Here is a 13,933-nt window from a genome sequence, read left to right on the forward strand (position 1 = left end):
GTCCAACTGTATTCATCACATGACACCATTTTATACGAGCATCTGCAGATTTTGGTATCCATGAGGGGTTTCTGGAACCAGTACTCCACAGATACCACAGGACAACTGTACATCCTGTAATCATCCTTTTAGCAAGGGTCTATGAGTGTTAAGAGTCTCAGACTTTCTTTGTCTGAATTATGTCTCTTTTTTGTTTTTTTTTGTTTTTTTTTTGCTCTCACTCTTAGTTGGCTACAGAATTTTTGACTGACAATTATTTATAGTGGCATCTTTATTATAAAGCTCCATTGTCTTCTGGTTTCTATTGTTACTAAATCTGCTGTCAGCCCGATCTTTTGTAGGTTTTTAAGTAGGTAATTAATTCTTTTGTAGGTAATTAAGTCTGGTTACTTTAAAGATTTCTCTTTGTTCTGGTTGTCTACAATTTTACTCATTGTATATAAGAGTAGAGTTCCTTGTTTTATCTTCACAGGACTCCTTGTCCATTTTCAACATGAAGATTCCAACCTAGGCAGGATTCCTACCTTAGTGCAGTAGGCAGCATGTCAGTCTCATAATATGAAGATTCTTAGCTTTCATCAATACTAGAAAATGCTCAGCCGTTGTCCCTGTGAATATTCTCTCTTATTCTCCCCGCATTATACATCCTGGAAGGCCTATTAGATGTATGTCGGACTTTCTCGTCCTATCTTCCATGTCTCCCAACCTCTCTTTCCTTCTCTTTATCATTTTGTATCGCATTTGAGATAATAACCTATCCACTGAGTATCTTTATTTCAATGGCTTCTTTTCACTTCTGTATTGTTCAATGCAGCTCTTTTCCAAATCTTCTTTTTCTCTTATTATATTCTGTTCTATCCTTATTGCTTTTTCTCATTTTTTTTCTTTCTTTAGTATGCTCACATTTTCTCAGGTTCTTAAAATACGAATCCTGTACGCTGTCTCTTCCCCAGAATGATTCTTCACGTCATTTGTGATTCTGGATTCTGAGTTTATCTTCAGTGGGCCCATGGACCCTGAATTATGAAAGAATGTCTATTAAAAGTCTTATATTTGCTTCCACAAAGTGTCCCAGAGGGACTATATTTTACATTAATACCTCAACTTGGAAAGTCCTCTACCATATATTTAAATTCAGATTCTACACTGAAAAGTGTCATAGGCACAGGGCTTCAGTTTTTCATCGACTTGCTTGGTTGACTGAATCCTAGACCCAAATACGTGTATGTTGAATGAGGCTGAGATGCCTAAACTTCCTTTGGTTACTGTAGAGGAAGGTGTCAAAGGCTCGGGAGGTTGGAATACCAGTGTGGACCTGCCGTGTAAGACTTGCTCACTCACCCCTGGGAGGATGACTGGGATCCCCCAGAGGATCCAGAGGACACTCCCTTCACCAAGGCTTTGAGAAATATTTTGGGGGGGATTGCACGGCATCTTTGAAGGTCTCTACAGTGGATATTCTCTACAGACCAGGAATGACAGCGGCATCAAACTGGGTTTCCTCAGTTCGGTAGAGAAGATGAAATCCTAGAGAAGCAGAAGCCAAGTGATGGTATTTAATTGCCAGAGACAAGGTTGGCATGATTTCTGTAATAAGCAACAGAACCAAGTGTTCCTGGTCTGACGAGCAGAGATCTTTGGTATTGGCTAAAGAGCATGGTGACCCTAGAGATGGTGAAAGAGATGGGCACCCTGCAACTTACTTGATTTGTATAAACAGAGATGTTCTAGATCAGGCGAGCAAAGGTTTCCCTTGAATGAGCACAAAAGAGTCACAGCCCTTCAACTCATTCCCATAGTTGAGCCAGTCCACAGACCTAGACCCTATAAATAATGCTGCTTACAAGCCATCCCAGAACTCAGTGCTTAAGACAACGTCGTGTATTCTGCTCATAAGTCTGCATTTTGTGTGGGGCTCGGTAAGAACAACTGATCTCTATTCTACTTGGTGTCGTCTGGGACAACTCAAAGGCTGGGGGCTGGAATCAGCTGAAGACTCATCCAGACGTCTGGCATTAAAGCTTAGAGGACTCAGACCTGAGACTGGGACAGCTGGAGCCCCCCAGCCACCTCTCTCTATCTTTGTTTGGCCTCCACGTGTGGTCTCTCCAGGATGGCAGCTTCGGAGTAGCCAGACTTCTTGTATGTTGGCTTAGGATTCCCAAGACACATGGGGGGAGGGACAGAGAGAGAGGACACCAGACAGAAACTGGATCGTTTTTTATAGCCTAGGCTCAGATGCCAAGTAGCACCATTACTGCCATTGTATTAGTCAGGGTTCTCCAGAGAAACAGAACCAATAGGATATAGATAGATAGATATAAAAGGAGATTTATTATAGGAATTGTATCACACAGTTATGGAGGCCAAGAAGTCCCATAATCTGCCATCCACAAGCTGGAGAACCACGGAAGCTGGTGGTATAATTCAGCCTCAGTCCAAAGGCCTGAGAATCGGGGCTGGGGTGGGGGGTTAGGAGGGGGGAGCTCACGGTGTAAGTCCAGATATGAGTCTGAAAGTCCAAGAACCAGCAACACTGTTGTCTGAGGGCAGGAGAAGATGGACATCTCAGCTCAAGCAGAATGAATTCACCCTTCCTCAGCCTTTTTGTTCTGTTCAGGCCCTCAACAGACCGGATGATGCCCACCTACACTGGGGAGGGCCATCTGCTTCGCTCAGGTCACCAATTCAGATGCTAATCTCTTCCAGAGACACCCTCACAGACACGCCCAGAAATAACGTTTCACCAGCTCTCTAGGCACCCCTTAGCCCAGTCAAACTGACACGTAATATGAACGATCACAGCCATGTTCTGTGTTTTAGAACTAAGACCAGACCATATTCAAGGGAACAGAGCACAGACCCTACCACTCAGTGGAGAAGTCTCAACATCATACCATAAAAAGAGCATGTGAGATGGACCATATTCAACACAGCCATGTTTGGAAAACACGATCTGCTGCAGTCTCTTGAGAAAGAACTCTGCTCCTCCAACATAGCAGGTGACCATGTTCCTGTGCACTGGATAGGAGAAAATATCTATACTTTTTAGGAGTTACTGGGCATTGGCTCTGAACCTACACCAAAGTGGCCACGACACCATGGCTCAGCAATAGACATCCCCTCCTCAAGGCTACAGACACATCACCACCCCGCAAGAGGACCAGCCAGTGATCTGATGGCAAGTTGATTACATTGCATCACTTCCATCAGAGGAGGGGCAGCACTTGTTTCTCATTAGAATTGAATCTCTAAATATGGATTTGCCTCCACCGACAGGTGACGGGTAAAGAAGATGTGGTACATACATACAATAGAATATTACTCAGCCATAAAAAAGAATGAAATAATGCCATTTGCAGCAACATGGCTGGACCTAGAGATTATCATACAAAGTGAAGTAAGTCAGAAAGAGAAAAACAAATACCACGTGATTATGGTGGAATCTAAAATGTGACACAAATGAACATATCTATGAAACAGAAACAGACTACAGACACAGAGAAGAGACCTGTGGTGCCAAGGGGGAGGAGGGGTTGGGGAGGGATGGACTGGGAGTGTGGGATTAGCAAATGCAAACTAGTGTATATATAGGATGGATAAATAACAAGATCCTACTGTATAGCACAGGGAACTGTATTCAACAACGCTGTGATAAACCATAATGGAAAAGAATATGAAAAAGAATGAACATACATGTACAACTGAGTCACTTTGCTGTACAGCAAAAGTTAAGACAACACTGTCAATCAACTATACTGGAATATAAAATTTTTTAATTTAAATAAATATGGCTTTGCCTTCCCTGTTGTCCATGCTTCTACTAAAACAACCATCTGTGGACTTGCTGAATACCTAAGCCACAATCATGGTATTTACTTGAGAGCCAACGTAAGTGAGGAGGAGAAGGCGACTTCCACAAATCAAAATAAAATATGGGCCAATTGTAAAATGAATATTCTATCTTCATCAATTTCAAACTTATCAAGGATCCTCTCTGGCAATCTGAGACCAGCAGATGTTATGTTCCAGGGAAGAATTATTTAAAAGAATCCTGCCCCACCACAGCACAACTGAATTTATTATGAGAAATAAGCTGAAGGAAAAGTAAAACACTTTCTAATTTATTATAAGAAAACATTTCTTCAACCGTCCGCCAGGCTTTCTACAAGCTGCAGACCTGGAAACATGTTGATTATTAGATTCCATTTTCTAAAAAGCCCATCATCAGTTTTATTCTCACAGGCACAATGAAAACCATGCCCATGTCCCGGGGCATGGCACTGGGACACTAACTAAATCGGAACTTTTCCCTGGGAGTTGAAGCTGTGCATGGTTAAGATTCCTGGCAGGAAGTCAGCTTTCCACCCATTTCAAGTGGACCCCTGTCTGGACCGTGACCCCCACTCCCTCAAGGGACCCTGCCTCTGACCTTCTGGCCAGCTCCTGGCCGCCCTCCAAGGGGCTGAGATGAATCCTAACGTCAGCCCTGTCCCTGGCAGGTGCCGGTGCTACGGCTTCAGACTCTCTCATCCCCTGAGCAACAGTTCTGTCTGTTCTCTTGGCCTGAACCGAATCTTCAAGGAACTGCCCAAGCCCAGCCTCACTCCAGAAGTAGGAATGTTGGCAGCTAGGGCTAGATCTCTTTGTTTTCTTTAAAAGTCTCCTTGTGAGGTAAGTTCAGACCCAGCCAGCCTGTCCCTGAGTAGAAGCATTAGTAGCAGCAGAAGGGGTCTCAAGGTGGTACCTGCACTCATCCCTCCCTGGTTCACTCAATCCCCCTTCACTGACCACAACCTATGGTCTCAGAGCTGTGGGCTGGAAGAGGAGCAGGGAGGCCCTGCTGAGGAGCAGGACAGTAGCAAGCAGTGACAATGTAGCACAGAAGTACAAATAAGAGTGACTAACTTCAAGGAGGTGCATGGCGGGACGGGGTGTCAGGGAGCTGTACTGATCAGGTCTCCTTCAGAGTCAAGGAGCAGAGCCCCATATCAAACCAGCTTGAACAAAAAGGAGATTTACCGGCTCACTGGGAAGTTTAGAAGTATCAGCTTCAGGTACAGCTGGATCCAGAGGCTGAAGCAATTATGTCCTCTGGGCTCTGTCTGTATATGGCTTTCTTCTGCACAGAGGTGCTCTTCCTATGCAGACAAGATAGCCACCAGCAACTGCAGACTCACAGCATCCCAAGTAAACACTGTCAATGAAAACAGCACTTCTCTCCTGCAACATGCTCACATCAATCTCAGGGAAGAGTCTGCTTGGTCCTGTTTTGGGCACATGCCCACCACTGAACCAATCTCTATGGCCAGGGGGTTGGATCCTCTGACTGGCCAGCCTGTGTCATATGCTGACCCCTGTGGCAGGGGCAGAGCTGTGATTGACAGCCCTACCAGGCCCACATGGCCTAAGGGAGTTCCTCAGAGGAACCCAAAGGTGGAGAGTGGGAAAGCATGTTGGGCAGACGGCACTCACTTCCCTGATCTACTGCCAAAGGCTTCACTGAAGAGCAGCATATGAGCTGGCTCTGATGGCTAGGCGAGATTTACTAGGGGAGAGTGAAGGGCAGAGGGAACAGGTATGGAACAGCAGTGACCCTAGACAATGGCTGAGAGGGAGAGGGCTATAAACTGTTTGTTCCCCACCTCCCCCAGATTCATATGTTGAAACCTAATCCCCAACGTGAAGGTATATGGAGGTAGGGCCTTTGGGAGGTGATGAGGGTGCAGCCCTTGTGAACAGGATTAGTGCCCTTATAAAAGAGGCTATATGAGGACACAGTGAGAAGACAGCCATCTAAGAACCAGGAAGAAGTCCCCCACCAGACAGCAAATCTGCTGGCGCTTTGATCTTGGACTTCCAGGCTCCAGAACCATGAGAAATAAATTTTATTGTTTATAACCCACACAGTCTATGGTATCCTGTTACAGCTGCCCTGGCTAAGACAGGAAAGCAGAGAAGACCCCTCAGAACTCCACTCACCTATCTCACTCTAATCTAATTCCCACCTCTCCAGGACCATCATGATGTTCGAATCTAGGGGTGGGAGCAATGGGTGCAGTAGTAAGAGGTGAAGAAACATATAGGACCCAGACTTCCACTTGCGCTGTTTTGAAAACAGACTTTGGCACCACCAAATCCCAGATGAAAGCGTGCTCAGGTGTGCAACACAGGGAACCCAGAGGGGCAAAAGGAGGTAGAATGGGCAGGTGTGGCTACCAAGACCTTTCTGGCAGGTGGACCCGGTCCCTGCAATGAGCTGGCTGTAGCCTCCAGGGACAAGGAAGACAGCCACTGTTGGGCTTTAATAGCAGAGGCAGCAGCATCAATGAACCAGGAGCACAGAATTTGGAATCTAACATCCTGGGTTTGAATTTTTTGTATTAAAAAAAAATAAGTATAGAACTATACACCCTTAATTCCACTGCCTGGAGATGACCACTTTTTTTTTTTTTTTTGGCCGCAACATGCATCTTGTGGAATCTTAGTTCCCTGACCAGGGCTTGAACCCGTGCCCTTGGCAGTGAGAGCAGGGAATCCTAACCACTGAGTGGCCAGGGAATTCCCAGATGATCACTCTTAGCAATCTCATATATATATATATATATATATATATATATATATATATATATATATATATATATACTTGTACACGTATTTTCTTACATATTTCTATATTTTTCACACAAAATATATAAGGGAAAATATACCTACCAAATGTCTCATTTAACAAGATAACAGGGGGGAGTTTGTACAGTTTTGAGACCCTGTTTAATAGTGACAGGTATGAACAATGTTCCATGCCTCTGCCTGTCTTCTTATTTAATGGGGAGGAATCTGAGGTCCAGAGGAAGGAAACCACTTGCGAGTTGCTGGTGGGTCAGAAAGCCGCCCCGATCCGGCTCACGTAGGACCCTTCCCAGCAGGTGACGCTGCTGCGTGGTGAGTTCCCTTCTAAAGGTGACACTTATGTTCAACATGGGGGTGGGCAGGGAGCTCTGGCCTCCGGTTGCAGGCAGCAGCTAGGGGGAGGTGATGCCATCCTACCTTGGCCTCCCCCAGGAGATTCTGGGGCTCACATAACCTCGCAGCAGCCCGCAGGGCAGCTGCTGTGGCTTCCTGGCCAGGACCCTGGACCCTGCCTCCCTCCCACCCTCCAGCCAAGCCCCGTCACTTGGCAGAGGGATGGCCCTAGACCTTACCTCTGGCCCAGAAACAGGTGTGGTCGGTGAAGCCAAAGGCCATGGGTACACCCCGAGCGTGTCCAGACAGTCAACATTCATCTTTGTGCTGTCAGGGGACACACGGTGTGCTTTTCCTGTGGCCAGACAGTGAATTTCCTTTGGCTCCAGGAAGGGAGCTATTCATTAGCAAATGTCACAGCAGTGGACACCAGGGGCCCTGACGATGCATCCAGCCTCCTGGGAAGCAACTCCATCACCCTGAACCTTTCCCTGGGAGCCAGGGCAAGTGGAGTGATTAAAGGACAGCAGGAGACACACCCAGCAGGGCTGCAGTCTGCTGAGGCAAGAGAGGAAAATCACAGCAGAGTCAGGGCCTAAGGGTTAAGAGCGCCGGCTTTGGAGTCTATTAACCTGGGATCAAAGTCCCTTCTAGCTTTTGCTGGCTGTGTGACACTGGATGCATTGCATTCCCTCTCTGAGTCTCACTGTCCACATCTATAAAATGGGATTACCCATAATACTAACCCCCCACCCCAGGTTGTTGGAGAGTAAATGAGGTAACAGGGTAGAGTTCATAGCTGGACACATTAACCACAGTTATTATTTACCTGGTGGTTCTGAGAGAGGGGACAAATCATGTAATATATGTGTCTACATGATAGATACTACAAACATCAAACTATGTGCTAATCATTTTCTAAACTGTACTATACGTTTCCTGCCTTCTTAAACAGTAATTGGAATTTAATATTTTTCTAATAATTCAGAATTAACATTACCAAATAATTATATCCTGCCATCATACGGTAATATCTATAGAGGTGACTGGATGCAAGTTGGGCTATTTGTCCAGGTGCTAGATGGTCCAGCACAAGGTGGCTCTGTTCTAATTGTGCCCACATCAGCTTTTTCTTAATAAGTTTTTTTTTAATAAATTTATTTACTTATTTATTTATTTTTGGCTGTGTTGGGTCTTCGTAGCTGCACGCAGGCTTTCTCTAGTTGTGGTGAGCGGGGGCTACTCTTCGTTGTGGTGCGCAGGCTTCTCATTGCAGTGGCTTCCCTTGTTGCGGAGCACGGGCTCTAGGTGTGCTGGCTTCAGTAGTTGTGGCATGTGGGCTCAGTAGTTGTGGCTCTCAGGCTCCAGAGCGCAGGCTCAGCAGTTGTGGCGCACGGGCTTAGTTGCTCCGCGGCATGTGGGATCTTCCCGCACCAGGGCTCGAACACATGTCCCCTGCATTGGCAGGTGAATTCTTAACCACTGCGCCACCAGGGAAGTCCCACACATCAGCTGTTTGACAGTTCACTGGTCCCCTCTCTCACGTCTGGTTTTCAGCTACTGCTTTTCATTGCTTTCAACAGGTATCGCCCACCCCATCACCACCACCTTACAGTCTGAGCTGAGAAACCAGATAAAGGAGCCTGTTACAAATGTATGTAAAGCAAGAGTTAACAGGTTCCCAGAGAGCAGCTGACTCTTTTCTGCGCAGCAAAAATGCTTTCGTAGAACTCTCTGAGATAATCACCCAAGCCCTTCCACTCACTTCCCACCTCTCAGCCTCATCCTGGATGGCTAAGGTTTGCGGGGGTCAGACCCCTAGAAAAGTGACCATCACTATGCTCAGATGACGTGACTTCCAACATGCAAGGCGCTCCAAGGTGCTTTGTTTTTCAGATACAGGTAAAATCAATATCACGGACACAACTGCCATCTGCCTTTAGTATTTTTTTTTAGAAATTAGACAAGATTTCATCTGAGTTGAACTCAAGCCTCTGATGCTCTAAGTGTCTTGTTCCAGCCTGAAAGGACCACTTTGATGACAGGAAGTCACCCTGAGGAAAGCCCGTGGCTCCTAACCTCACAGCTTCTCAGCTCTTCCATGGAGCACTCACCTCTGCTCACCTGCCTGTGCCCAGCGCCTTCATCCTGCTGTCACAGAGCTTCTCGCATCCAGTGGACATTTGCAAAGTCCCACGATGTGCCAGACACTAGGATGGGCACCGGGGGTCCTTGCCTCCAGAAGCCCCCACCAGGTGAGGGGAGCAGACAGGTAGCAGTGTTTGGTCCTACCTTGTGACCAGGATGTAGCAGGTACAGAGCTTCTGGGCACTCAGAGAAGAGAGTGACCAACTCATCCCCAATGGGAAGCGGGGGAAGCTTTACCCAAGAGGGGCCATTTGAGCTGAGCCTTAAATGCAAAAAAAAGGAAAAAGGAAGGGTATCCCTGGCGGAAGAAACAGCTTGTGCAAAGGTGTGAACATTCACAGCTTGTTTGGAGCCGAGGGAGGGCTGAGCAGAGGCTGAGGCCAGAGTGTAAGTGTCCCATCAGCATGCAACCACCATCATGGAGACAGTCTGAGCAGGACCAGAAAAGGAGCCAGGAATCAATCCCCTGGGGTCCCTTACGTGTTGGCTGTGGCCAGTCTCGGGAGACCCCCGGTCCTGCTTTCAGATTCAGGGACTCAAGTTCCCATCAGCTTCCAACCCAGGCCCAGATGTATCTTCAAGAGCTTGTGACCGCCTTCTGGAGGCAGCACGTGCAGACAGGCCCTGAGGGAGCGTTTCCAGAGGGCAGCTGATTCCCTGGCTAAACACACTAACAATAATCTTGGGTAGATTTCCAGACCAGACTCTGACGCATTCAAACCAAAAAGACTCAAAGATTTGCATAGTTGATGAAAACTAAAACATCAACAGGCTCCTCCAGCTTGGGGAGCACTTTCCCCAATCAGTGATTCAGCAAGAGATATGTGTTCACCTGCCAGACACAGGGAGGAGGGCAGGGAGTTTGACACCATCCCTTAAATAAACCATGGTTCATCTTTAGAGCAGCTAAAAGGAATGAGGTAAAAAAAAAAAAAAGAAAGAAAGAATGAGGTGGTGCTATATATACTGAACTGGAAAGCTCCTAAGACGTATTAAATGAAAAAAGCAAATTGCAGGGCTTCCCTGGTGGTGCAGTGGTTAAGAATCCGCCTGCCAGTGCAGGGGACATGGGTTCGAGCCCTGGTCCGGGAAGATCCCACATGCCACAGAGCAACTAAGCCCATGCGCCACAGCTACTGAGCCTGCGCTCTAGAGCCCGCGAGCCACAACTACTGAAGCCCACGCGCCTAGAGCCCATGCTCCGCAACAAAGGAAGCCACTACAATAAGAATCTCGTGCACCGCAATGAAGAGTAGCCCCCGCTAGCCGCAACTAGAGAAAGCCCGTGCGCAGCAACGAAGACCCAACACAGCCAAAAATAAATAAATAAATATATATTAAAAAAAGCAAATTGTAGAAAATACATAGGATCTCAGATACACTAAATTTAAAAGATGTACACGCTGTTGTTGCTTGGTATTTTTGTTGTACTTGGCTTTTGTTTGTTTTAACCACAAATTAAATAACATCATCGCCATCATTATTATGTTTTAGAGTACCCCACACATATACTACTACCTTTGCTCACCATCCCTTCTTGCAACTCAGACCCTAGGCAATTACCTTCCATCTGCCTGAGGGACACACACATACACTGCGTAGGGCTTCCTCACCCTACAGGGTCAGGTCCCAACTGGCAAAGGAAACCTCAATTCACCAGCCCAGCTGACCTCTGGATATTCAAAGGTCTAGGGGCCCATGACACATGGGTCCCCTGTGTATTGGTTGGACGCCCCTTGCCAAGGGGTCCCACAGTCCTCTGTACTCTTCCTGTGGGAAGCAGAATAATGGCCCCAAAAGATGCCCACATCCTAATTCCCGGACCCGGAAGACTATGTTACTTTCCATGGCAGAAAGGAATGAAGGTTCCAGGTGGAATTAGGATTGCTAATTAGAGAGCATTAAAATAGGGAGAGTACCCTGGATTATCCAGGTGGGCCCAAGGTGATCACGAGCATTCTGCAAAGCAGAAGAGGGAAGCAGAAGAAAAACTCCTTTGAAGAAGGAAGGGGGCCACAGCCAAAGGAATGCAGGCAGGCTCGAGAAACTGGAAAAGGCAAGAAAACAGATTCTCCCCTAGAGCCGCTGGAAAAGAACACAGTCCTGCTGACACCTTGATTTTAACCCAGTGAGACCCAGTTCAGGCTTCTGGCCTCCAGAACGGTAAGATAAGTTTGTACTGTTTTGAGCCACTATGTTGGTGATGATTTGTTGCAGCAGCAAAAGGAAACTAATACGTCTCCCACCAAAGTATCATCATCCGTTTGCTTGTCTGTCCACCCCCATCAGAGTATAAGCTCCAGGAGCTCAGAAGTAGGCACGTCTTATTCACACTCAGCCCAAAGCCCTGATGGTGAACAAATAAACCTGAGAGCTGGAAAGGGCCAAGAAATCACTTAGGCCACCTAATTATTTTACATGAGAGAAAACTGAGGCCCAGAGAAGGGCAATGACTTGCTTAAGCCCACTCCATCTGTACCAGCCTGGGTCACCACCCTGCCTTCTGGTGCCTAAGCCATAGAAGCCCCAGGACAGGCACAACTGCCAACTTACCATCATGGACGGGCACTGTCAGGGCACAAGAAACCCTAGCGAACTCGGGACAGCTGGGAAAGTCAGGTAAGACCGAGAGAAGATGTCTAAAATGACTTGAGCGATCTTAAAAATGTCAATCCCAGTGGAGCCCCTGGTCCACTAGTAACTACTAGAGCAGAACTGTGCCCAGCACCCGCCTGATCAGCTCAATTAGAAAGACACTTTCACTTGAAGCTTCAGAAAGACCCATGGGCATGTAGTTAATGGCAAACTGAAGGCCTGCTTTCAAGAATCTTATTATACAGCAGAAACTAACACAACATTGTAAGGCAATTATACTCCAATAAAGATGTTAAGAGAAAAAAAAATCTTAGCATTTCACTCTTCTGGCCAGAGTCAAAGCTTTGGGCAAATTAGGAAAAGGTACTTCTTCCACAAGACATCTTTTTCCATCTGTCAGAATACTGTCATAATATACCATTCCATTAGAAAAAGGCACTTTACTCCCCATTTGCCAGAAAACTATCAGAGATTCACTCATACATGTATTAGCACGTCTATGAAGTACAAGGCACCCCCTTAGATGCAAAGCCCTTGCACAGTGCACACCCTGCAGAACCATACACAGCAGCCCTGCTAGGCAGTCTGGTCTCATCCCCTTCGCTGACCTCATCTTCCTCCACCTCAGCCCTCAGGCCCACTGGAAAACAACCTTGACCTCACAGTTTACCGTTTCATGTCTAACTCCTCCACTAGGGGCCCCAGCTTTTACTCCCTTCCCCTTGCAGACAGCAGGGGTTGAGGATGAGCCTGACAGTCCCAGTCAGAAAGAAGGTGAGGACGTAGGGAGACAGGAAGTAGTGAATTCTAACTGAATGTCTATGGGCCAGGAGCTGGCTGAGGAAATATGATAGCTCCCAGCACAGGCCTTGGAGAAAGCCCACCCACTACCTACCGGGGAGATGCTGAGTACACTTTTTTAGCCTCCGAAAACCTCATTTTCCTTTCTGTGAAAAGGGTATGATTGTAGCACTGCCGGAAGGATTTATGAAACTATGAGCTCATGCTGGTGCCTGTAAAGGCTCTGGACGTGCGAGCTGTTATTTCTATTATTATCAGCACCATCAGCCCAGGGACATCTGCCCTTCGGGCTGTCAGCTTCCAGGCATATCTTGCTTTAAACAAAATTGGGATGATACGTATGTCTAAAAGCAAACCACATGGCTAGAAGGAGGGAGGGTGTGTTACAAAGAGAAACGATTACTCGCTATACCAAAGTACCCATTAGATAAATAGATAGAAAAATCCACACCGCTTCTGAGTGGAATTGGTTTTCTCTGGGAACAATCTCTGACATGCTGGATGGGCCCACTTTGGCCCCAGGCGGCTCCTTATACCGTCTCCTCCTGCCCCCCCTGCCTGTGCTCCTAGCCGTCCTCCCCAAGGCGAGCCCCAGAAGCCCCATGGCCAGAGGATGACCGGCTGCACCCAAGTAGGCACAGCCCAGCTTTGGAGAGGGACACAGGTTTAAATGTGAGCTCTGCAGCCTCCCCTCATGGATAACACGAGGACAATCACAGCACCTGCCGCGTGCAGCAGTCGTGTAAGTGGTACCAAGACGATGCTATAAAGCACCTGGTCTGATGGTCGTGGTGTTACCATTACTAATATCAGCTGGGAGACTTCAGCGCAAGGCAGGATGGGTAAGAGAAGAGCCACCACAAAGCCCCTGTTCTCAGTTCTCTGGATTTTCTTCCTGCCCCCGTTTATACACACACACAATTCTGACATGGTTGTCACCTCCATCTGGCCAGAATGTTGTATCCCACCTTTTTGATAGAATTCCCAAATGCATTTTTTTCATGTTACTACGTCTCCATTAGAGTGAATTCAGCTGCAAGTAAAAGAATACCTGACTTGTAGTGGCTGAAACAACAAAGATGTTTAATTATCTTGTGTAACAAATCACAAGACTTCAACAGAAATGTCACCAAGGCTTCATTTTTTTTTTTTTAATATAGCTTTTCCAGGCGGCCATCACCAGTGTGCCAGCTTTTTCTCCCTTAAGACTTTTGTCACCTCTGGGCTGCCTCAGCTCCACAACCTGTCAGTGACCAGAAGAAGGTGAGGTTCCTGATCTTTTCTTTTTTTTCTTTTCTTTTTAAAGAAGGGAGCAAACTCCCTCTCAGAGCCCACCTAACAGACATCCCCTTATATTTCAGGGACCGGACCTGGGTCACCAGCCCTCTCCTAGTAAGATCAGGGAAAATAGGCTGTTTCTGCTGGT

General features: G+C 46.9%; 1 pseudogene; it reads right to left on the minus strand.

The window, feature by feature from the left end:
• Positions 1–13,933, minus strand: part of LOC117199913 (essential MCU regulator, mitochondrial-like) — a 120,311-nt pseudogene that overhangs the window by 102,840 nt on the left and 3,538 nt on the right.

The sequence above is a fragment of the Orcinus orca genome, chromosome 14 (genome assembly GCF_937001465.1).
Source record: "Orcinus orca chromosome 14, mOrcOrc1.1, whole genome shotgun sequence".
NCBI classification, from domain to species: domain Eukaryota; kingdom Metazoa; phylum Chordata; class Mammalia; order Artiodactyla; family Delphinidae; genus Orcinus; species Orcinus orca.